The sequence below is a fragment of the Lissotriton helveticus genome, chromosome 3_1 (genome assembly GCF_964261635.1).
Source record: "Lissotriton helveticus chromosome 3_1, aLisHel1.1, whole genome shotgun sequence".
Classification (NCBI taxonomy): domain Eukaryota; kingdom Metazoa; phylum Chordata; class Amphibia; order Caudata; family Salamandridae; genus Lissotriton; species Lissotriton helveticus.
Window position 1 is genome coordinate 1,575,884,850 of NC_136061.1, and position 21,280 is coordinate 1,575,906,129.

At 45.6% G+C, this 21,280-nt stretch overlaps 1 protein-coding gene across 1 annotated transcript in view; it reads right to left on the minus strand.

Annotated features, from left to right (window-relative positions):
• The window catches only part of STT3A (STT3 oligosaccharyltransferase complex catalytic subunit A), a 202,662-nt gene extending 198,875 nt beyond the window's left edge, over positions 1 to 3,787 (minus strand). The window contains exon 1 of the mRNA XM_078682331.1: positions 3,605 to 3,787. The gene's annotated coding sequence lies outside the window, so the exon portion shown is untranslated. The remainder of the gene's footprint in view (positions 1 to 3,604) is intronic.
• Positions 3,788 to 21,280: the final 17,493 nt, after the last annotated feature.

Here is a 21,280-nt window from a genome sequence, read left to right on the forward strand (position 1 = left end):
TCTGTCCTCAGCATTCGTTCTTGTCAACCGATCTAAGCTTTGGCAGACCTTGATGTTTATTGGAGCTAGCCCAGACATCATATTTTTTGAGGGACCTGCATGGTGATACCACGGCGGTGGGCCGATATACAAAGGACCTGAGAGTCACCCACCAGTTCAGCACTGAGTAAGGGTTCCGGCAGGGGGTGTATTCTGGCCCCGTTTCTTTTTAATTTGTATATGAACAACTGGAGCAAACCCTAGGAGACAAACACAGACTGTCCACATGTGGGCAGGCGGAATCTCCCAGTATTATTGTATGCGGACGACGCTGTCCTCATTGCCAGGACAGCTAGCTGGCTTCAAGCCCTTTTGAACTCATTTGTAAATTTTATGGAGCAGCTGGATTTGCGAGTGATCAATAATAAATCCTTTGTAATGAAAGTATGCGCTCGTCCCAACAAACCCTATACGTTTGTGGTGGGATCATTGCCAGTTCTAAAGACAGATGTATTCTCATACTTGGGAGTAGTTTTTGATGCCGCCATGACTTGGCATCCCCATATTAACAGGAAAAAGGGGACTTTGTTAGGGCCAAGTCCGCCATTTTCAACTTTGCTTCCAGGCTGGGAAATAGACCTATTGGGGCCCTCTTAAAGATCTACATGGCCAAGTACATCATCAAAGTAACTTACGGCAGCTAGATTTGGCATGAGGAACTCCAAGTCATTGAAAACACCTTTTTAAAACATCTCCTATGTCTCCCGCAGGGTATCCCCTCTCTTATAGTCCATGAAGAACTTGGGTTGGCCTTTCTTTCTGACAGGTTTTCTTACCAACCCCTAGAATTATGGTTGAACCTGTGGCACAGGGAGGGAATTGCACTTAGCAAGGATATTTTAACTGACCGTCTCTCCTTGGATCACTACCATCGTATTCCCGGGCTAAAGTATGTAAGGGACCCGGTTTCGTTTGGACCTTTTCCTTAATCTCCTGGCCCACCGGGAGAGGGAGGTGGGGGGCACATAGTGGTCAGAGTCTTCCTCCCTGTGGCTACGATGGGAAGTCTCTACAGGAAATGATGCACTTTCTTTTATTTTGTAGCTCCTATGAGGTCCCTAGAAAATCCTCTCATCTCCATTTTAAAGAAGTGCAATTTTAGACAAGTTAGACCCGCGTTTATTTTTCTGCAAATGCTTACTAGTGAATCGGTGTTATTTGTCCTCAGCTTTTTGAGGTCTGCAATTATTCTTAGATCTACCTGCGACTAATTAAACTAACCGCCAGTGTTTTTAAAGATATCCAGCTACTGTTTTTATACGACTTTATTTTTTTACCTAGCAGGCTGGCTGGTGTTTTTGAAACAGTATTGCTAAATGTACATCATGTGGTAGGCGATTTTCTATGCAACTAAAGCATCATGTGGTCACGGGCTACCTATTTCAGAGAGCACATATGTTACTGAAAATGCCAATAAAAATGCACTGAAACTTTACTTGTATAACTATAGTGCACACAAATGAAAATGTGTAGAAATCGGGATCAGTGAATATTTATTATATATGAATCTTGATTTATTGTGATCATATGTAAATCCTTGTTTGCATCATAGGTCAGAATTACTAAAAAATGTGCTTCATTTTTGCTTTACTAACTGCACGTTTGTTTACAGGTATTACTTTTTGTGGTGCGTTACAAAAATTACATTCTACTGCCTTTACTGTCACACTCCTTGAACTCCTGCAAGATTGTCAAATAATTCACTTAACTTTTCTTTCTCTGACTGCAAAACGAGACGAGTTTGTAAACACCAATCTCCATGATAAAAAAAATGAGCAGCAACCTGTCATAAGACACAGCTTGACATTTGGTAGGTCTTTAAAGAGCAGCAAATGTAACAAGATGTACACGGAATTTAAAAGCTTCTTTATTGATTGCTTGGACTTTTGCAATCCACCCGAAATGAGCTCGCATCCCACATTTTAGCAAATGCTGTTCTAGACCACAGCTGGTGTGGCATTGATTCCAACAGCTAGGTCAACAGACTACACGAGGAAAAGTCGCTGTGGGCTTTATAATATTCTTTTTACTAGCATACTAAAGTGGCAAAGTGGGGATTAGATGCAAGTTCTCCTTGTCCCATGGCTAAAACATGGCCACTGGATCACAACTTGTGGAGGTATATACCCACTCTAGTGAAATAGACCTCTTCTAATGGATCCTATCAAAGAGTTTTATTTATAGCTCTCGTTTTCTTTGCTGTGCACGTTTTTAGTGTTCCCCCATATTTTCATGTAATGGTAAAAGTGCTGAAGTATACCGTAGGCACTTTTCTTTTGGATTGTGGGGCCATGTAGGGTGGATACTGTTACCATTGGTGTTTAAAGGCTTCCCATAATTTAATTCCATTTGGATAACAGAGGTATTAATTCCGGTAACTTCTGTCTCCAAATGTGGCAGTTGAAAATGATATACAGGAGGACACAGTAAACACACTTGATGCACACAATATGACACTGAGTTATGTCTTTTAAAAGGGACTGATTTAGCAGAGGTGTTAATTGAATTAAACCTCAAAATCGAACTTTGTGATTCATAGACCCATCGCCACGCAACAAGCAGCTACCGATGCCATGCATTATCTCCTGCTTAGTGATAACGGAAAGTTGGCCACTCCAAGGCAGCATGGTTGCGAGTGAATTTAAACAGGAAGGAGATGTGAAAAGGGGGGGGGAGCATTACAAATGGGTCTAGGGCAAGATGGGTTGAGTAGCAGGCGTGCCAACCAGGAGGTACAGCCATTGGTGAGCGTTGACATGCAAAGAAGGTGCAGACAGTTAAGTAGGAGTAGTAACTCCTTGGAGCTCATAGACAGAGGTGCAGTCAAGGGTGGGTTGGGCTGGCATGTAGTCTCCCGAGTGCGTGCAGGAAGATGAAGAGTGCAGTAACGTTTGGGATGAAACAGACAGGAGATAAAGTCACATCCAGGTGAAGACAGAATGGAAATGAAGTTAGAGAATCGGTTCGGGGGGGCGTCACAGATGTGTGTCGACACGAAAAGGTTGCAAGGGGGTGGGTGCAAAAAGGCAGTCGAAGCAGACAGGGAGGCATTATTGAGTGGGTGCAGCACATGCTGTAAGCAGCAACGTAGGGTAAACAAACAAAAGGTGAAATCGCCAATCTGCTGAAACATGAATGTGGTTGCAGGGAAGCTAAAGCTGTAGTCATAAGTGGTTTTGCGCAGGCGTGGGGAGCACTTACAAAGGGATGCAATCGGGTGGGAAAGCACAATCCGTGGAGTCATCGGTGGCACAGGATAGACAGGAGTGGGGACAGAGCCTGGTGCAGGCACAGTGGGTGCAGAAAGTGCAGTCCCACCCTCGTTCAGGCAGTTAGAGGAGGGCTACAATCACAGGAGAATCTAAACAAGATTTGATGAGACGGGGAATAAGTAGTCCAGGATGCATGGATGGGAGGGTCAGTGTCACTCAGTGTGAGCTGCTCTGAGTCAACGTCATGGACACGTTGCTCTACCGCTGGGCTGGGGTCAAAGTAAACTACCACTGAGAGTTACACCATCTGACAACAACATATATGTCTAATCTGCCATTCCATTCCTCCTTACCTGCCCCTCTCAGCACAGCTCAGCTCCCCATTAGGTTGTTCCTACACTTCTACCACCGATTCACCAAAAAGAACCCGCCCATTCCTACACTGTCTTCCCATTGGTTAGTTCCAGTACAGCTAGGCCTGGCGAGCGCTGGTTGGGCAAGAGCCCGCTCCATCACCGCACACCACAGTGATGTGCGCGTTTTGATTGGATTACAGGACTGACGTCCGGACCAACCCCCCTCGAGAAGGTTGGCTAATACAGCAAGATCTGCCCGTGGATTGGTCAAATTCAACTACTCTGTTGGTTGGGTATATATGTACCACCACTCTTTACTTCAGGTTGGGTTGAGTAGCGAGCAGTGACGTGTCCGTTCCAGGCTTCCAGCGCGGCGTGTCTTAGTAAATTCGTTAAGTGATATGAAATAAAAGGCGGACAAAGAAATCTTGACTACCCTAGCAAACAAGGACGCCTTCTCGTCACGATTCCTGTTCTAGTTCATTCAAACGGAGAAAAAAAAAATTATTGGGCGAAGATGAACCAATAGTTTTCGATTTCATAATCAAAAGTTTATGCCTGTCTTTGTTATCTTCGAGTTATATTCCTGATGCATTTTTATAAAAAATAATTTCCAAATACGTCGCGCTTCTTTCCAAAATATTTAATGTTTTTCAAGCTATTGTCTACCATATTCGTTCATAGTCCGATAAGAGGCATGAAATTAAAAGTAACACTTTCTAAACAACCTTTTTTTCCGTATAGAGTGCCAAACACTTCCTGATAGCCCTGATTTTTATCACCAACCAAGCGTCACATTTCACTCGCGTGCTAATTTGAGGAACTTCTGGCTATGGTGCCCACGTGGCTTACAGGTGAGCGAGCCAACAAATTAGCAGGGAGAGCAGAGCCAACGCTAGGATCTTTCGAGCCTGTGCACGAGCCGAACCCTATAAATATGTGTTACATAGATTGTATAACAAAGTAAAATATTATAAATTCTGTTCAAAGTTCAAAAAAGTGTATTTCTTTAACATGCGTAAGATTTGACATTAATAGGGCACATTATAGCACTTCACTGACAAGTACTTATTAAAAGTGATAGTTTGGTACAACTGGTGCATACATGGCAACATTTTAGAAGAGGGAAGTGGGAGGTTTTAGAAACAAGCATTGGAAATGCAATAGGTCTCGCATTAGAAAAGGTGGAGCAATTGGTCTTGTAAATGACAAATATTTTATTTATTTGCTGGTTTTTAAAATAGCTAAATTGATATCTTTGTCATTTACAATGGCAATAGTTATAACTTTCGTGAATGTGACACCTATAGCATTTGGAATGCAACATGTTTTGTATTTACGTGACTTAGATGGCAGCTCTGGTCGTTAGGCCACATCTCTAGAGAGCAGGAGAGTGCAGCAACGTAAAAATCTAACATTTTGTAATAAGGACTAGAGCCAGGAAGAAGAACGTGGAGGCAAAGGCGTGATCTTTATAGCAGCAGACACAATCTGACTCTGCAGAGTGGGAATTTATCAGGAGCAATAAATAGCACCCAATTAAAATGTTTCACTGAAAATTGGAAATAACATGCAGCTTTTGGCACTGACCACTCCAAAATCCGCATGCCCCTGTATTTAAACGGAAGTTTCTACCCGAAAATTATTGGCAGATTTGATCTGCCAAGATTTACCGGTGAGGCGCTTTTTCTTGTAATGTTCGCAATTGAGATATGAACGACAATCGGTGATTCTGCACACAACTTTCCACAGTGTGTTCCATAAATACGTGGCTGCTTTTCCACGCACACATTTTTTTCAGGATTTACCTAGTGAAAATGTCTTCTTGTGTTCCTGCAAAACGTGTAATCCGTTTTGACTGAAAACTGCCATTAACTAGTCCCTGTATTTTTAGTTAGCAGCTCCTTGAAAGATTGGCGTTTTCAGTGTTAAAATGTTTTTACTACACGTGCAGCCTTCTGTGGCCTAAAAAAACGAAAACTGTCTAAAGGTGACAAGAATGACAATATGATGATGCCACTTTGCTGCTATGAAACCGCTTCTAAATAAAATATACAGGAATACGAGAGCATTCTGTTTCAACCCCCTGTTTTTTTTCCTCTAAATTGCAGTCACAGTCACGATGAATGTAAATTACACCCGAATGAGCTTTATTATTCCACATGTTGGTGACAATGTGGAATATCAGCCAATTCTGCAATTCCTAACGAGCTTAAACATGAATGTCCCCTTTCTCAAGATCGAACAGCACTTGTATCATTTCCTTTCTCTTAAATTGCTTTACAAGCCTCTTAGGAGAGGTAAGATGAGGCCGGGCCTGGCTTTCTTATGGTAAAACAGCACCATTAACGGGTGAAGGATTCACCTCTGTTGTGAGCACGCAAGCAGTTGCCCTTGGACTGCTTGCTGTGTTGCCACCTTGGCTGTAGAGAGGGTGGGACAAAGGGTTCTTGCTGATTCTATTGTGATTGTAATTGCATCTGTATAGCGCTTACTTCCCTCAGGGGAAGTTGAAGCGCCTTAGATTGCATCCAAATAGAACACAGGCATGCAAAACAGTAGTGAATGGGTCTGTGGGGTGCAAGGAAGGCACATAGCTGAGGTATACGAAGGAGCAAGGAATTGTGTGTGTTGTGTGCCTGGGCGTGTATAGAGAGAGTGTGTCTGCTTGTGTGTGCGCGGAGGGGAGAGGGGGTGGGGGAAGGGGGGGTGGGGTGTGTGGAAGGGGGGTGTGGGGGGTGCCCGCAGTTTTGCTGTTCCCAAGAGCTGAAAATCGCACCTGTTACTTATTACCGATTAGTAGACCTCGGAAAGATGAGAGGCTGGGTCGGTCCTGTTAAGATTTAAAGTCGTGGCGCGCAAGTCATGCACAAATAAGAGCAGCGAGCGCTCCTCTTACAAATCATCGATGTTAGAGCAAAAGGTCTGTAAAACAATATAATCAGTCAAATTAATATCAAATAATTTCATACATTCATCAGTTAAAGAGAATAAAAAGCAGATGGGATAGATCAACCGCGACTTCAGAGCGGGTCAGAATTTTTAATATCATTGTAAATGGGAGCAATTACGGCATTAATGCAGGACATTTGAGGACATTGCAGATCCACTTGATGCGGCTTGTGTAGGGAGTTGTTTTGCTTTACAGCTAGATTTACGCTACTTCACACGTGCTTTCATGCATGGGCATTGCTTCTAAGGTCTGTGTGCAACCTGCAAGACTCTGTCTCGAATCTTGGTGTCCCCCCGCAGCTTTTAATTATTGCTAAAATTCGTACCATTAAGGGCTCATTACAAAGTTTTTAACAGACCCCTTGAGACCGAGAGGGATGGACGAGCTGCTCTCCCTGCTGCGCCCCTCACTTCCCTACTTATGACCGGGGGACTGTCACTGGTTTTCCATACCTAGGGCAGGGGAGGGGGCGGAGCGGGTAAAAAAACCAAAAAACAAGACGGAGGGAAGGCAGGCCAGCACTGATCTAGGTACTGTGGTCAGACAGACGGGTGATTTTATTAGAGCCACCCCGGTCACAATGGAAGGAGACACGTAAGTAATTGTATCGGTTCGAGGACATCGTGGTCACGCCAATTCTGAATGAGTTCAGCAAATTAATGACATAAAAATATTCACCTGCATTACATTAAAACATCACAGGGAGCATAATTTTACTTAAAAGATGGGATTTGAAAGAGAACAGACACTCCAAGAGCACATGCGTGTTCAGTTATTTTTTTGTAAAAATCAGCTTTGATGCATGATTGAATAACTATGTAAAAAGACGGAGGGAAGACAGAGAAAGGGAGGGGGGAGGAGAAATGCGACACGGCGGGCAGGGGAGGGGGCGGAGCGGGGGTGTAGGAGGAGGGAGAGCGGATTAAGGAGAGCGGGAGGAGGCAGCAAGTAGTTTAGCGAGCCAAGACGGAGGGCATTGCTGTGGGGAGGGGGGAGGAGAAATGTCACACGGAGCATAATTTTACTTAAAAGATGGGATTTGAAAGAGAACAGACACTCCAAGAGCACATGCGTGTTCAGTTATTTTTTTGTAAAAATCAGCTTTGATGCATGATTGAATAACTGTAAAAAGACGGAGGGAAGACAGAGAAGGGGAGGGGGGAGGGGAAATGCGACACGGCGGGCAGGGGAGGGGGCGGAGCGGGGGTGTGGGAGGAGGGAGAGCGGATTAAGGAGAGCGGGAGGAGGCAGCGAGTAGTTTAGCGAGCCAAGACGGAGGGCATTGCTGTGGGGAGGGGGGAGGAGAAATGTCACAGGGAGCATAATTTTACTTAAAAGATGGGATTTGAAAGAGAACAGACACTCCAAGAGCACATGCGTGTTCAGTTATTTTTATGTAAAATGATGCATGATTGAATAACTATGTAAAAAGACGGAGGGAAGACAGAGAAGGGGAGGGGGAGGAGAAATGCGACACGGCAGGCAGGGGAGGGGGCGGAGCGGGGGGGCTGGGAGGAGTGCGGCTGTGGGAGGAGTGCGGCTGAGGGAACAGACGGCGATTTCAGGCTGCGATGAGGGTGTGAAGCAGCAGGGGCTGCGGGAGGGAGGCTGGGCTGCCTTTGATGGAGGCTGGGCTGCCTTTGATGTGTAATGCAAGGTAGGCGGCTGGTGGCATGTGCACGCGCTTTTAATGTCAATGCGCTTGCGCATTGAGCTTGAATTTCACGGGCACTGCAAGGAATCGCCATCGACTTGCAAGTTGGTTAAAGTCTGTTTAAGCCCCCATAGTCTCGCAAGCTCAATGTGCATGCACATTGACAGGCAAGACCTAAAAATAACTTCTCCCATTGACTATATCGAGGTCTGAATAAGATCTGTTGTTATATGGGACTTGAAAGTGTGCTGCTGCAGGACCAGATATCGAAAAATGCAGATACATGTTTTTTTTTCTCTTACCTGTCAGGAGCATGGAGAAAGTGCTATGGCAGACAGAGAGCAGGTGACAAAAATGCTGTGCACTGGCCAGCAGGAGCAGATTACTGGCAGTGAATACTACGAGTCTCACTAGACCAGTCCCGGTCAGCAGAAGCCCGCCGAGGAATCAGGTTTTTGAATGCAGGAATCAAAAATTTGCTAGCACTCGCGACAAGAATTTTCAATTCTATTAAGGACACGGAGGCGAGGATTATGCTTCTCAATCTTTACTGCCAAAAACACAGCAGCCAATGAAAATGTATATTTTCCTAAACACAGTATAACAAAACTACATTTCCCATGGTACACATGAGTATAGGCACGCCCCCATAGTCCATAAGAACCCTCTGTGTGCCTCCATCTTCCTCTTTCTTTGTAGTGAACACAAGTCCAATATCAACTTGAATAACTGTACAACTCCTCCAACATGGAAGAAACAACGATCATCAGGCATAGGTTCCTGTCAGCCTTCTTCGTCTATTCAGACTTCTTGTCTGGTCCTGAAACAGAGGAAATAAAACAACCGTAACCACTGAATACGTGGGTGGGCAAGCTTGTTACACTTAATCAAGCCGGGTGGGATAATCCTCGCCTCCGTGTCCCTAATAGAATTGAAAATTCCTGTTGTGAATGCTAGCAAATTTTTGATTCTATTACAGGACCAGAGGCTTCAGATTATGCTAGTTTAACGCTCTTTAAAAACCACAGAGGTAATATCCCCCACCGGCTTATAATAGTATGTCTTAAAAGTTGACTCAGAGGACCAATCTGCACAACACATAATGTCTTGAATGGTAGAACCCAGCATGAACGTTTTCTGACGCCATAGCGCCCCTTACCGAATGAGCACCAAACATTTGAGTGTCAACACCTGCTTCTTTCATTATAAAACGAAGCCATCTCGCAATGGTGGCGGCCTCCACAGGTTTAAAAGGTTTTTGCAATACAATCAGTAACTGAGAACAACCCTGAGGCCGCAAGGTCTTTGTGCATTCCTCATATGTCTTTAAACATTGTACCACACATAATTTGTCATTTTCACGAAAGGAATTATAATCAATATGACGTGACAATGTTTTAGTTCGACCTGTAATAGTGAATGAAACCCCTTCCGGGGTAAATACTCTACCTGTTACGTCGAGTGTCCTCACATCCGAAGAACGTCTGCACGATGACAGGCAAAGCAGCGTGGCCAGTTTGGCCCACAACTGTTTTCTGGATAGAAGTGAATTAGCTGGCCATTTATTGAATAAATCAATAACTAAAGAGACGTCCCATAGAGCCGTATACTTGGGTTTAGGCGGATTGGCAACCCTAATACCCTTAAGGAGTTTGCATACCACCGGGTGCATACCTACCGGTTTCCCGTCTATCTGGGCATGCCCCGCAGAGATTGCCCACCTGAAATTGTTCACTGAACGATAGGCCAGGCCTTCCGCCGCCATGTCCGACAAAAAATTCAACACGTGGGATAGTTCCGCCCCCACGGGATCCAGATGTCGTTCCACGCACCAATCCACCCAGTTTTTCCAGGCCGAGGAATACCGCTTCCTGGTGGAAGGTGCCCAGGCCTGTCTGATGAATTCAGAAGTCCTGTTCGATACTCCTGGCAGGTGCCACTGTTCCCTGAAAGCCTCCATGCCATCAGCGTGAGTCTGCCCTCTAGAATCAACGGGTGCCGCTCCTGAAGAGGGCCCAGCAACAGCCTCTCCGAGTCCGGGAGGAGCCTGGGGAGATCGCAACTCCACTGCAACAACTTGGGAACCCAAGACTGGGACATCCACCACGGCGTCACGAAGACTATCTCCGCCCGTTGCTTGATCACTTGTGTCATGACTCTGGGTATCAATAGGAACGGGGGAAACGCATACTGGGTCGCAGGCGACCAAACCTGGAGAAAAGCATCTGTTGCTTTCGCTAACGGATCCGGCCTCCAGCTGAAAAACAGGGGTAGCTGATGCGTTAGTCTGGAAGCAAATAGGTCCATCTAAAACGGGCCCCAAATTCTCTGAAGCCACTGGAAGACCTCGGGAAGCAACTTCCAGTCGCTGTAGTCCCTCAGATGTCTGGAGTTCCAATCCGACACTTGGTTGGATTGTCCCGGGATGTATTCCGCCATCACTGATATCTGATTCGTGAGGCAGTAATGCCAAAAATCCTTGGCTATCTGTACAAGAAGAGACGACCTTGTGCCGCCCAACTTGTTGATGTATCTCACTGCGGACATATTGTCCAGTCGAAGGAGGATACAACAAGATGTCTGCCTCGGGGATAGCGTTCGAACTGCGAATGACCCTGCGAGCAGTTCCAAGCAATTTATGTGCAAGGATAACTCTTGCTGAGACCATCTGCCGCCCGTGGAGACGTCTACGCAGCGCGCGCCCCAGCCCCAACGGCTGGCGTCCGACTCGATTATCACCTCTGGTTGAGAGGCGAAAATCGCTCTGCCGTTCCAGGCGTCCACGGGACCTAGCCACCACTGTAATTCGGTTCTGACCTCTTCTGACAGAGGAATGACGTCCGAGTAGGACAAACCCCTCTGAAGATGCCTGATCTTTAGTCGTTGAAGGGCCCTGTAGTGAAGAGGGCCCGGGAATATCGCCTGAATTGAGGAGGCCAATATCCCCACTACCCTGGCAATCTCCCTGAGTGTGACAGTCTGATTGGTCAATAGCTTCAATATTTCCTTCTTGAGGTCCTTCAATTTCGCTCTGGGGAGACACAGCTGGGCCGACAGAGTTTATCGTAAACCCGAGGAAGTCTATCACCTGAGTCGGAACAATCACCGACTTCTTTTGATTGCTAACAAACCCTATGTTCTGAAGCAGAGTAGTTGTAAGGACGAGATGTCGTTCTAGTGTGCAACGACTCTGTGCCATGATCAGAATGTCGTCGAGGTATATTATGAGACGTATCCCTCTCTCTCTGAGGTGAGCCACTATTGGTTTCATCACCTTGGTGAAGCACCAAGGAGCTGACGAGAGCCCGAAAGGTAGAGCTAAATACTCGTACCATCAGCCTTTCCATTGGAACTGAAGGAACCTGCGGTGTGGTGGGAAGATTGGAATGGAGAGATAGGCGTCTTTTAGGTCCAGCCGAACCAGCCAATCTCCTTCCTGTAACAAGTCTGCTAGAAGATGAATACCCTCCATCTTGAACTGATTGTATGTAAGGAATTGATTGAATTCCTTGAGATTCAGGACAAGCCTGTTGCCGCCTCCTTTCTTCTGAACGACAAAGATATTGCTGCAGAAGCCGTGAGGCCCTTCTTGGCATTGAGCAATCGCGCACTTCTGCAGCAAGTCTGCAATTTCTTTGTTGATGAAATTGCCATCTTGTTGGGAAAAATGGAGAACTGCTGGGGGAGCTGACTGTTTCGGTGGGGAGTAAAACTCCAACTGAAAGCCTTGAATGGTCTGTAGAACCCAAGCGTCCTGAGTCAGGATCCTCCATTGCTGAAGACAGTGTTGTGTACGGCCCCCCAAAGGAAAGAGAGAAAGATCTACTACACTCACCAGCGTGTTGTGGGTTCTTGAAGTGCGCCCTGTTGTTTCCGGATTGGTAACGACCCTTGTTGAATCCTCTGCGGGCGGGGTAAAAGGTACCTCCACGGGTAGAGTCCCACTCTCCTCTTCCAAGACCGAAGTCGCCACGTTGGGAGCCTTGGTGGAATCCTCGGCCTGACGAGCGGCCCCCGCCTCGCCCGGCCCTGTTGAAAACACCCTGGGTAAGGGCCCTTTTGATACCGCTCTGAGCCTTGTCCAGGGCGGTGAAGGTACCCACATATTTTGAAATGTCTTTGACAAAACGGTCCCCAAATAAATTGCCACCGGCCAGGGGGCCGGGTTCCGCCTCTGCCAATTCGGTGAGGTTGCCGTCCATTCTCATCAATAGAGACTTTCGCCTTTCCGATGATACCGCACAGTTGGCGTTTCCGATATGGCAGATAGCTCGCTGAGTCCAGCCAGCTAATATATCCGGGTCAATAGTAGATGCGTTCTCTTTGGCCGCCAGAGCCATTTCTAAAATTTTAGCTAGAGGACCCACAACGTCTAGCATTTTGTCTTTACAACCGCGCCACGCACGGTCTAGGCCACGTTTGGGGTCCTTAGCAAACTTCTTAAGGAAGGTTAGCATGCTAGCGTCGATCTCTGGCGTCTCCGCCACCTTGTCCGGCAGCTCCGGTCTGGGGCACTCCTGTCTGAGACGGTTACGTACTTCTCTCGAGAAACCCTTCCTCAGATTTTCATGAAGGTAATCTGAAACCGCAGGAGGCGGTATCCAGTCCGAGGACCGGGGATGGACGATCTCTGAGGGGTCAAAGGTGAAAGGGGTGTTAGGAGGCTCGGCTGAAGCCTTGGGGCCAACCTTGGCTTTCTTCGGTGGAGATGGTTCCTCTGAAGTGTCAGTGTTAGTGGTAGTGGTATCCCTATCCACCTGAGCCATTGCCTTGTGTGAAGCACCTGCATAGGCATGTTCCGCTGACCCTCTAGGAGGTAGGCTCGCAAGCGTCTGGGAGTGCGGCCATTGGTCGGGATTACTTGAGCTTATGCCAGAAGTAGTAGCCTCAGGCTTCTTTTTCTGGTGTTTTTTGTCATAGCCATGACGTTTTGCGAAGCCCTCCAGTTGTTTCCTAATAGGGCGTAGGGCTACTGCCAGTGCTTGTTGCACAGTTTGAGGGACTTTGGTCTCCATAGCTTTGTTAACTGAGGCTTGGACGGAAGCATCTAGGGCTTCCACAATGTTGTCCTCCAAGAAAGCCTCCCGCTGTCCGTCACCAACTTCTTCCTCCCCTCCATAGTATTCCTCAGGGTCCTGAGCCCACTCCTCCATAGTAAGGTTGGATAACCACTTATTACTGGAGTACTACCTAAATATTCACTGCCCTGGGGGGGTATTGGGGGGGGGGTCAGCCCACACGCACACAAGAAAAAGCAAAGTTAATGAGACCCCCTCAGCAAAGCTGTAGTCAATAGGTCAGTGACCTGGGCCAAAATATAGTTCAACCTTTCAACAGGCGATCTAACAGAGGAGTTGCCGGTGTGTAGAAAGGCTCGAAATGCGTTTCAAGTGTGCTGAGGAGAGCGCGCCGAGGCGCGCAGCCCAAACGCGACCAAAAACCGCCCAAAACAAGCCCAATTGTGTCGCGTTTGGGCGCGCGCGTCGGCCGTGAGCCACCTGGCTGTACGCGTAGGAGGGACTATGAGGGATGCCCAACGTGAAAGAGAAACTTGCCGGTTACCGGGGCTCAAGTGAAAAGGTCGCGGCCGCCCCTCTGCCGGTCAGGGACCGTATGAGTCAAGCGCCAGAGTCGGCGCGATCGTAGTTCAGACAGAAACCGATCACCGCTTGTGGTAATCAAGCGATTGCGGTTTCGGGAGGCGGACCGGAGCGAAGCTCCTACAGTAAGCAACACGGCACAAATGAACTAAAGTGAGCTAAGGCACCAAACCATGCAATATAAGCGAAACACAATTCTTCAATATTAAAGTCAGCCAAAATATCAGTATTAAAATAAGGCAAATATCCCCATGCAAAGCAAGTAAGGGAACCAGTAAACTAGGTGCACTTAACTCTTGCTGTGAGCAGCAAAGAAAGAGGAAGATGGAGGCATGCAGTGGGTTCTTATGGACTATGGGGGCGTGCCTATACTCATGTGTACCATGGGAAATGTAGTTTTGTTATACTGTGTTTATGAAAATATACATTTTCATTGACTGCTGTGTTTTTGGCAGTAAAGATTGAGAAGCATAATCTGAAGCCTCCGGTCCTGTAATAGAATCGTAATGCGGGACACTAGCCTTGAAATCTGGCCATAATACCACATCCTGTGAAGAGGCAGGGAGGCAAAAGTCAGATGAAAGCTCGGCTCATTATGGGGTTGAGGTTCCAACAGGACCTCAAACTGAGCCAGAGTCAGGGTTCAGGCTTGGCTTGTCCACTTCAAGTGACTGTAGCATATCGCCTGGAAATAGAAGACGGGGAGAGGATGTGATCGCCGGCTAGACTGCCGACTTTGGTGCTGGAAACCAAGGTTCGAGCCTCGGGATCGCGTCCACATCCTGTGATTCTGGGCAAATCACTTAATCTCCCCATGCCTACCAAAAAATACAAAATAAATGAATGTGTCCTTGTGTAACATAGCCAGTGGTCATGTAAAGCGCTCCAATACCTTTGGGTCGAGTTTGCGCTATATAAATCTGCAACAACAAAAAAGAAGACGTGGAGAAATGCTGGCACATAAAAGACTGGCTACAATGCCAGTACAAGTATATTTTCTTTCTTTTACTTATGGAGAATACGAGCCCACACTGTGTAACAGAAAGGATAACAGGTCTGTCTCTACATATGTCACTGTATCTGAATGATTGTGTGGTGACCCAGCACTAGAACACCACAAAAAAACAAAATTCACATATGGAAAAAACAAAATACATACTGCAATAGGAGCATCATTTAGTATACAATTAAATCATTAAACTTTTCAGGCTGTTTGACAACTCTTTTTGAAGTATTTCCAAACCTGGGTTCACCTAGAGTAGCTGACGCATTAAGATCCTGGTCTATGACATTACTTTGCATAATCTCATTAGAACTTATATCGCCAACTGGAAATTGTACCAAAGAAGAATTGCTTTCATATGAGACTGAATTATTTATATTCATGGCCAAATCAGTAAAATCTTCTTCATTTGAGGTATCCACAAGTGTTTTATGGAAATGACTCCTTCAGTAATGGGATTACTGTCAACTTTGTAGTAAATCAACTTATAGAATTTATCAATGAGTACAATTTTTTTTGTTCTGTTCCAATACATTCTAGGGACCTGCAAAATCAATAAAAACTTTCTACCATGATCTTTTGGGTATTTCTGCAGAATTAGGTTTCTCCCACAATGTTTTTCAATGTTTATTTATTTATTGAGGAGTTTTATATAGCGCTGGCCAGACCCGAAGGTATCAGAGCACTTTACAACAGTCGTCACGTGAGAGTCATACAATCTAGCAAAAAGTATACATATTGGCTCAAGGTGCTTTGGAAGTCTTAGCGCAAAGTACATCATTAATGCATGGAAGTCAAGTAGTATTCAAGTTGTGTGTCTGTTGACTTGAATTGAGCCTCCTTCGGGGAGGGGTGATAGAGGCAGGGGTCATGGAGGTGGGGGAAGTAGAAGCCTTAATGTCCCAATAGCAGTGAGGTTCAGTGTGCTGGCTTTTTGGCTTCTACTGCAGCTAACAGTTCAAGAGAGAACGATTGAGGAAGAGGTCTTTGAGCTGTCTTTTGAATTTTACAAAGGAGGTGGTAGTCCTGATATGGACAGGAATGGAGGTCCAGATTTTGGGCGCATTTCTAGCGAAGAACTGGGCTGCGTTTTTTGTTTGTGTGTTTTCAGAGGGATGAGGAGTAGAGTGTTGGTGCTCCTGAGGTTCCTTGCCTGGCCGGCTTTCTTGAGTTTGGAGGCCAGGTAGTCTGGCTTCGCTGTGTGCAGGGCTTTCTGCGTGAGACAGGCAATTCTGAAGCTGGCATGCATTTCGACGGGGAGCTATTTTGGTTCTCTTAGTGCAGGCGAGATGTGATCATATTTCTTAACTCCAGTGACCATTCTAGGTGCTGCGTTGAGAGTTGATCTGAGGGGAGCTAAGTAGGATTTTGCTGTACCTGTGAGGACTGCATTCCTGTAGTTGAGTCTCGACAGCACCAGCAATTGAGTCGCTTGTTTGAGGATTGATGGAGAATAACGAAATAACGATCATGGAACAAATCTTTAGAGACTTAGCAAAATTACTTTTAGACATCGGTACCTGGGAAAGGGGAAAAAGGGAAACAGTACAAGGCAGATTTATATTTACCTAGAATGGTGCAAGGACCAACCCCTGGCCAAGGGCTGGAAAGAAAGGGCTCTTGACTAATCAGGAGCCAACATGTCAGGACAGGTAACCTCAGCTAAGTGCAACGCCAGCGCCACACCCCTCTCTGCAGCTACTCTCGTTCCCCTTCTCTATGACAGGGTCTTCTCCTGAATCTTCTTTCAGAGTGCTCAACCAGCCATCTGAAGTCTGCGGAATCCACGATCTCCTTCAGAATACGTTGGGTCAGTGACAGGTCTGTGACAAGTCGGACAATCTAACTGACTAAGCCTACCTTAGTTATACCATTTCCAGGGCATGTACCACCCCCCATTGTTGCAAATTTGTGTATTCCCTTTGTTTGATTGGTCAGGAAGACAGGAACAGGTCATCACACCATACCAGTATGAAGTAATTTTCACTTATTTTTAATTAAGCTAGATTCCCGCCCATCATTTTATTTTACCATGTCTTTTATTCCGCCCAGCAAAAAAATTTTCATTTAATATACAATGTTAACACATTTTCAGTTCTTCTTCCTTTCTCCAGGTCATGGGGTTAGGTTCCCAGGCACATCGCTGGTAAAGTGAGACTTGGCGGGGGTTCAATGTCAGAGTATCAAGGAGTCCGAAGGCGCACGCGCAGCAATTTCAAAATGGTGTTTTCAGACACACTTCAGGCCCAAATACGAGCTAGTAATAAACTCAAAGAAGCACCTGTTAGAATACGAAAATAAATGAATGCACTGTATACCACTTATTTCTACTCTAACACTATTACTTTATTTTAACTATAGCATTAATGGTTTAGCAGAACACACAAGGTTTAGTTTAAGCGAAAACATATGCATTAGCATGTGAAGTTTAAAGCGGTCATATTAGGCACTACTGCGCAGCTGCAAAGAATTCCCGCCAAAAGCAAAGTACGTCATACTAGTACTGTAGACGCATGTGCAAAAGGGTTCCCGAGTTTTCGGCGGTCATTTTATGACACTCAGGTTACTGGTTAGTAGAACACATAAGCAAGCTTCCCCTACATAAAATAAATGTTGTGTGGTACTATTATCAGTACTTACAAAACATGTTGGTTAATTTGTTACATGTTATTTCGAGAGGATTGAATCTGAGAGAGTTTCTGTACGTATGAAACCTTGCTCATACTTTTGGTAGATTTCTTTTTCCTGGGATGTTAAGTTGAAAAGCGGGATTTTGGACCTGAATGGAGGTGGATGCATCTACTTCAGCATAGGAGCTCCTAGCTTGCTGAGTCTCTTGGCCCTGGCTGTAAATCCCCTAGTCTGGAGTGGGCTAAGATGCAGTGTTTGCAGCCAGTGGTGTTTTATTTTTTATTATTTGCATGGTGATGTATGAGTGTGTCTGTGTGCACATTCAAGTCTCGAGTAGTTATAATCATCTAGATGTATTTAGTGTATATATCTTTCTGATTACTTGCATTTAACAGTGCTTATTTCTTGCAGCGGACATCCAGTATTATTATGTGCTTGTATTTTATTCCATGCATTTAACAGTTGCATTTGCCTACTTATAAGTGTATTATTATTGCTTGCACATATATGTATCTCTATATACAATTGAATGTTGTTCATTTGACATCTGGGAAAGTCTTTTTGTTAGAGAGTATGGCAAAAAAAAAACGTGCTTTATTCCGAAGTCTTTTGCTGTACCTCATTTATGATAGTGAAATCCCTTTCTAGGTGTTTTTATTGCTTTGCCCTGTGTGTGCCTCCGTGTGGGGGTATGGTATTTTCTATTATTTGGGAGGGCAAAGCAATACATTTTGGTGTCTCTTTGCAGAGTATGAAATTAAAAGGGGAAAAATGTTTTCTAAAATGTCAGTGTTTTCAATTGCAGATTTTGGTGTGGGACGTTGCCACTAATGCATGTTTAACAGATAAGGCGCAAGCACAAATACTTAAATACTCATTTTGGATGCTGTTCGCAGCATGTATGAAAAATGTGCGCATTTAGAAAGAGAATGTAATGACTACTATTGAGTTCGGTAACAATAAAGATCTGGTATCCAGTGCCAAGATACCCCGGTTGGGGTGAACGTGGGCTTTACAAATACACATATTATGTTATGAAATACAATAAGAGTTGGTTAAAGCTAAAGAGAATACAGATATTTTAACATTTGAAATTAGATAATTGAAAAAAGAGTTGGAGAAGTACCAGGTAGCGCAAGTTCAAGAAACTGTGTGTATGACGCCGTTTACAATAACAGACTGTTTAGATAGCCAGAGTGAATCGCCAACAAAGAATGTGGTTGAAGGAGATCTGCAGGTTAATTTACAATGCTCACATGAGGTTGAATTAATTATTTGGAGGATTTTCTTCACCCAGAAATTAATGGTATTTTGGACAGATTTCAGCACAAATCAGAGGAAATTTGATAACATGGCTTGTACGTTTACTTGATGTAGGAGATTCTGAAGTAATGTTGAATGGAGAAAATGTAGCGCCGTTTTATGCACTTAGCCTTGACTGTAATGTGCAGGAATATTTTAGAAATTACAGAGAAGATAAATAAATCAGCCTGTTAGAATTAGCGGTTGTTGGTTGTTGTTACAAGTCAAACTGGTCAATGAGTGACAAACCTTGCTTTACACGGAGAGACGCCATGCAGAAACTGAAAAAAAAGGAAATTATTAAAAATGCTACTTTTAAAAATGACACTGAATGGGCAGAAAAGCAGCAATGTAATTTTGAATTTGTAAAAGAGGTTATACAATGTGTCTCAGACATGTGGCCAATACAGAAAGGAGACACCTAGTACCATATAACAGTTCAGGGGCAGCATGCCACTTAGAGTATGTGGGAAAAACTAGGAAAGAGAAGGGTCCTCTTGGACTTTTAGATTCAAACATTGTCAGATGCTGGAGAATGGTTTACTCCCTTTGAAAAACATTTGCTAGTGTGTCACTGCACTGTGACAGACACTGGTCAGATACAGTTGTTTGTGTGTTTTTGTGCTCTGATAGACACAGGGCAGATATAGTTGCTTTTGCGTCTTTGCACGCTGACAGACACTGGGCAGATGACAATAAGGCATAATGTGATTTTGAATTTTGAACTTTCTCTAATGCAATGGATGATGAATTCCCTTGAGTTATACAGAACAGGTAACGCACAAGAAGCAAATGTGACCATGTGGTACATACAGGCAGAAACTGCAATTCTGCATGAACAGTTGGTGCAGGTCCCAGTAGAAAATCAGGGGTGGTGTTGTAGGTGCCTGAGACATAGAATGTCCCTGTGAAGTGGAATAAAGAGTTGTGGCAAGAGATTTGGGAAATGTTACTGCAAAGCACAGCTACTGTGTATCATGTAGACACTCATTGCCCCATACATTTACTAGACAGATGCTTTAATTTCCTAACAGATGAAAAGGCAAAAATCTTGGAGGCAGATGTGACAACAAAGAATTCTAAATTGGTGGGAATTACTAAGTTGGGACGACAGAAATATGGACACCTGGCAGAGAAAGACACTACTAACAGGAGGGCAGAGAATGAAGGGATGCATATTCCCGTAGACTTACTTAGAACTGTGGTTCCTATTTGTCAGCATGTACAGCATAGACCAGTCCCACAGGAGGTGAGAGGCCAATTGAAGAAAGGAAAATTACCAGCGCAGATACGGCAGATGGATTGCATTCGGCCCATGCCAAATAATCAAGGATGTACTTATTCAGCAGTGTATGGAGGGATAGTCAGGAAGGGGACTTCCCCCGCCCTTCTTACTGAGCATGGGGAAGGAGAGTTTGACTCCACTATCAAGAACCCAGAGGCCAAAGTATGGGTAGAATTCCCAGATAATTTTCCAGAAGCAGCCGAGAACTGTGCAGACAGAAAAGATAAAACTTTATCAGACCCAAAACAGAACAAGCATTTACAATGCAACGGTTTCGCCTTTGCAAAAGTTAGAGCTATTGGCATTGTAAATGACAACATTTTTATTTATGTGTTGGTTTTGAAAACAGATAAATAAATGGCATTGTAATTTACATTGCCAACAGCTTAATCTCTCGCAAATGTAAGACCTATTGTACCCTACTGGACGAGCTCAGCAGACAGCAATTACTACCACACACACACACACCCAGAGCCAGCCACACACACACACCCAGAGCCAGCCACACACACACACACCCAGAGCCACACACACACCCAGAGCCACACACACACACACACCCAGAGCCACACACACACACCCAGAGCCACACACGCACCCACACACCCAGAGCCACACACACACACACACCCAGAGCCACACACACACACCCAGAGCCACACACACACACACACCCAGATCCACACACACACACACACAGAGCCACACACACCCACACACCCAGAGCCACACACACCCACAGCCACACACACCCACACACTCAGAGAACCACACACCCAGAGCCACACACACCCAGAGCCACACACACCCAGAGCCACACACACCTAGAGCCGCACACACCCAGAGCCACACACACCCACACACCCAGAGCCACACACAACCACATACCCAGAGCCACACACACCAACACACCCAGAGCCACACACACCCACACACCAACACACCCAGAGCCACACACACCCACACACCCAGAGCCACACACATCCACACACCCAGAGCCACACACACCCACACACCCACAGCCACACACACACACCTAGGAGAGCAAGCACAGCGAGGGGGCAGGGAAGCAAGCACAGCGAGGGGGCAGGGAAGCAAGCGCAGCGAGGGGGCAGGGAAGCAAGCGCAGCCAGGGAAGCAAGCGCAACCAGGGGGCAGGGAAGCAAGCGCAGCCAGGGGGCAGGGAAGCAAGCGCAGCCAGGGGGCAGGGAAGCAAGCGCAGCCAGGGGGCAGGTAAGCAAGCGC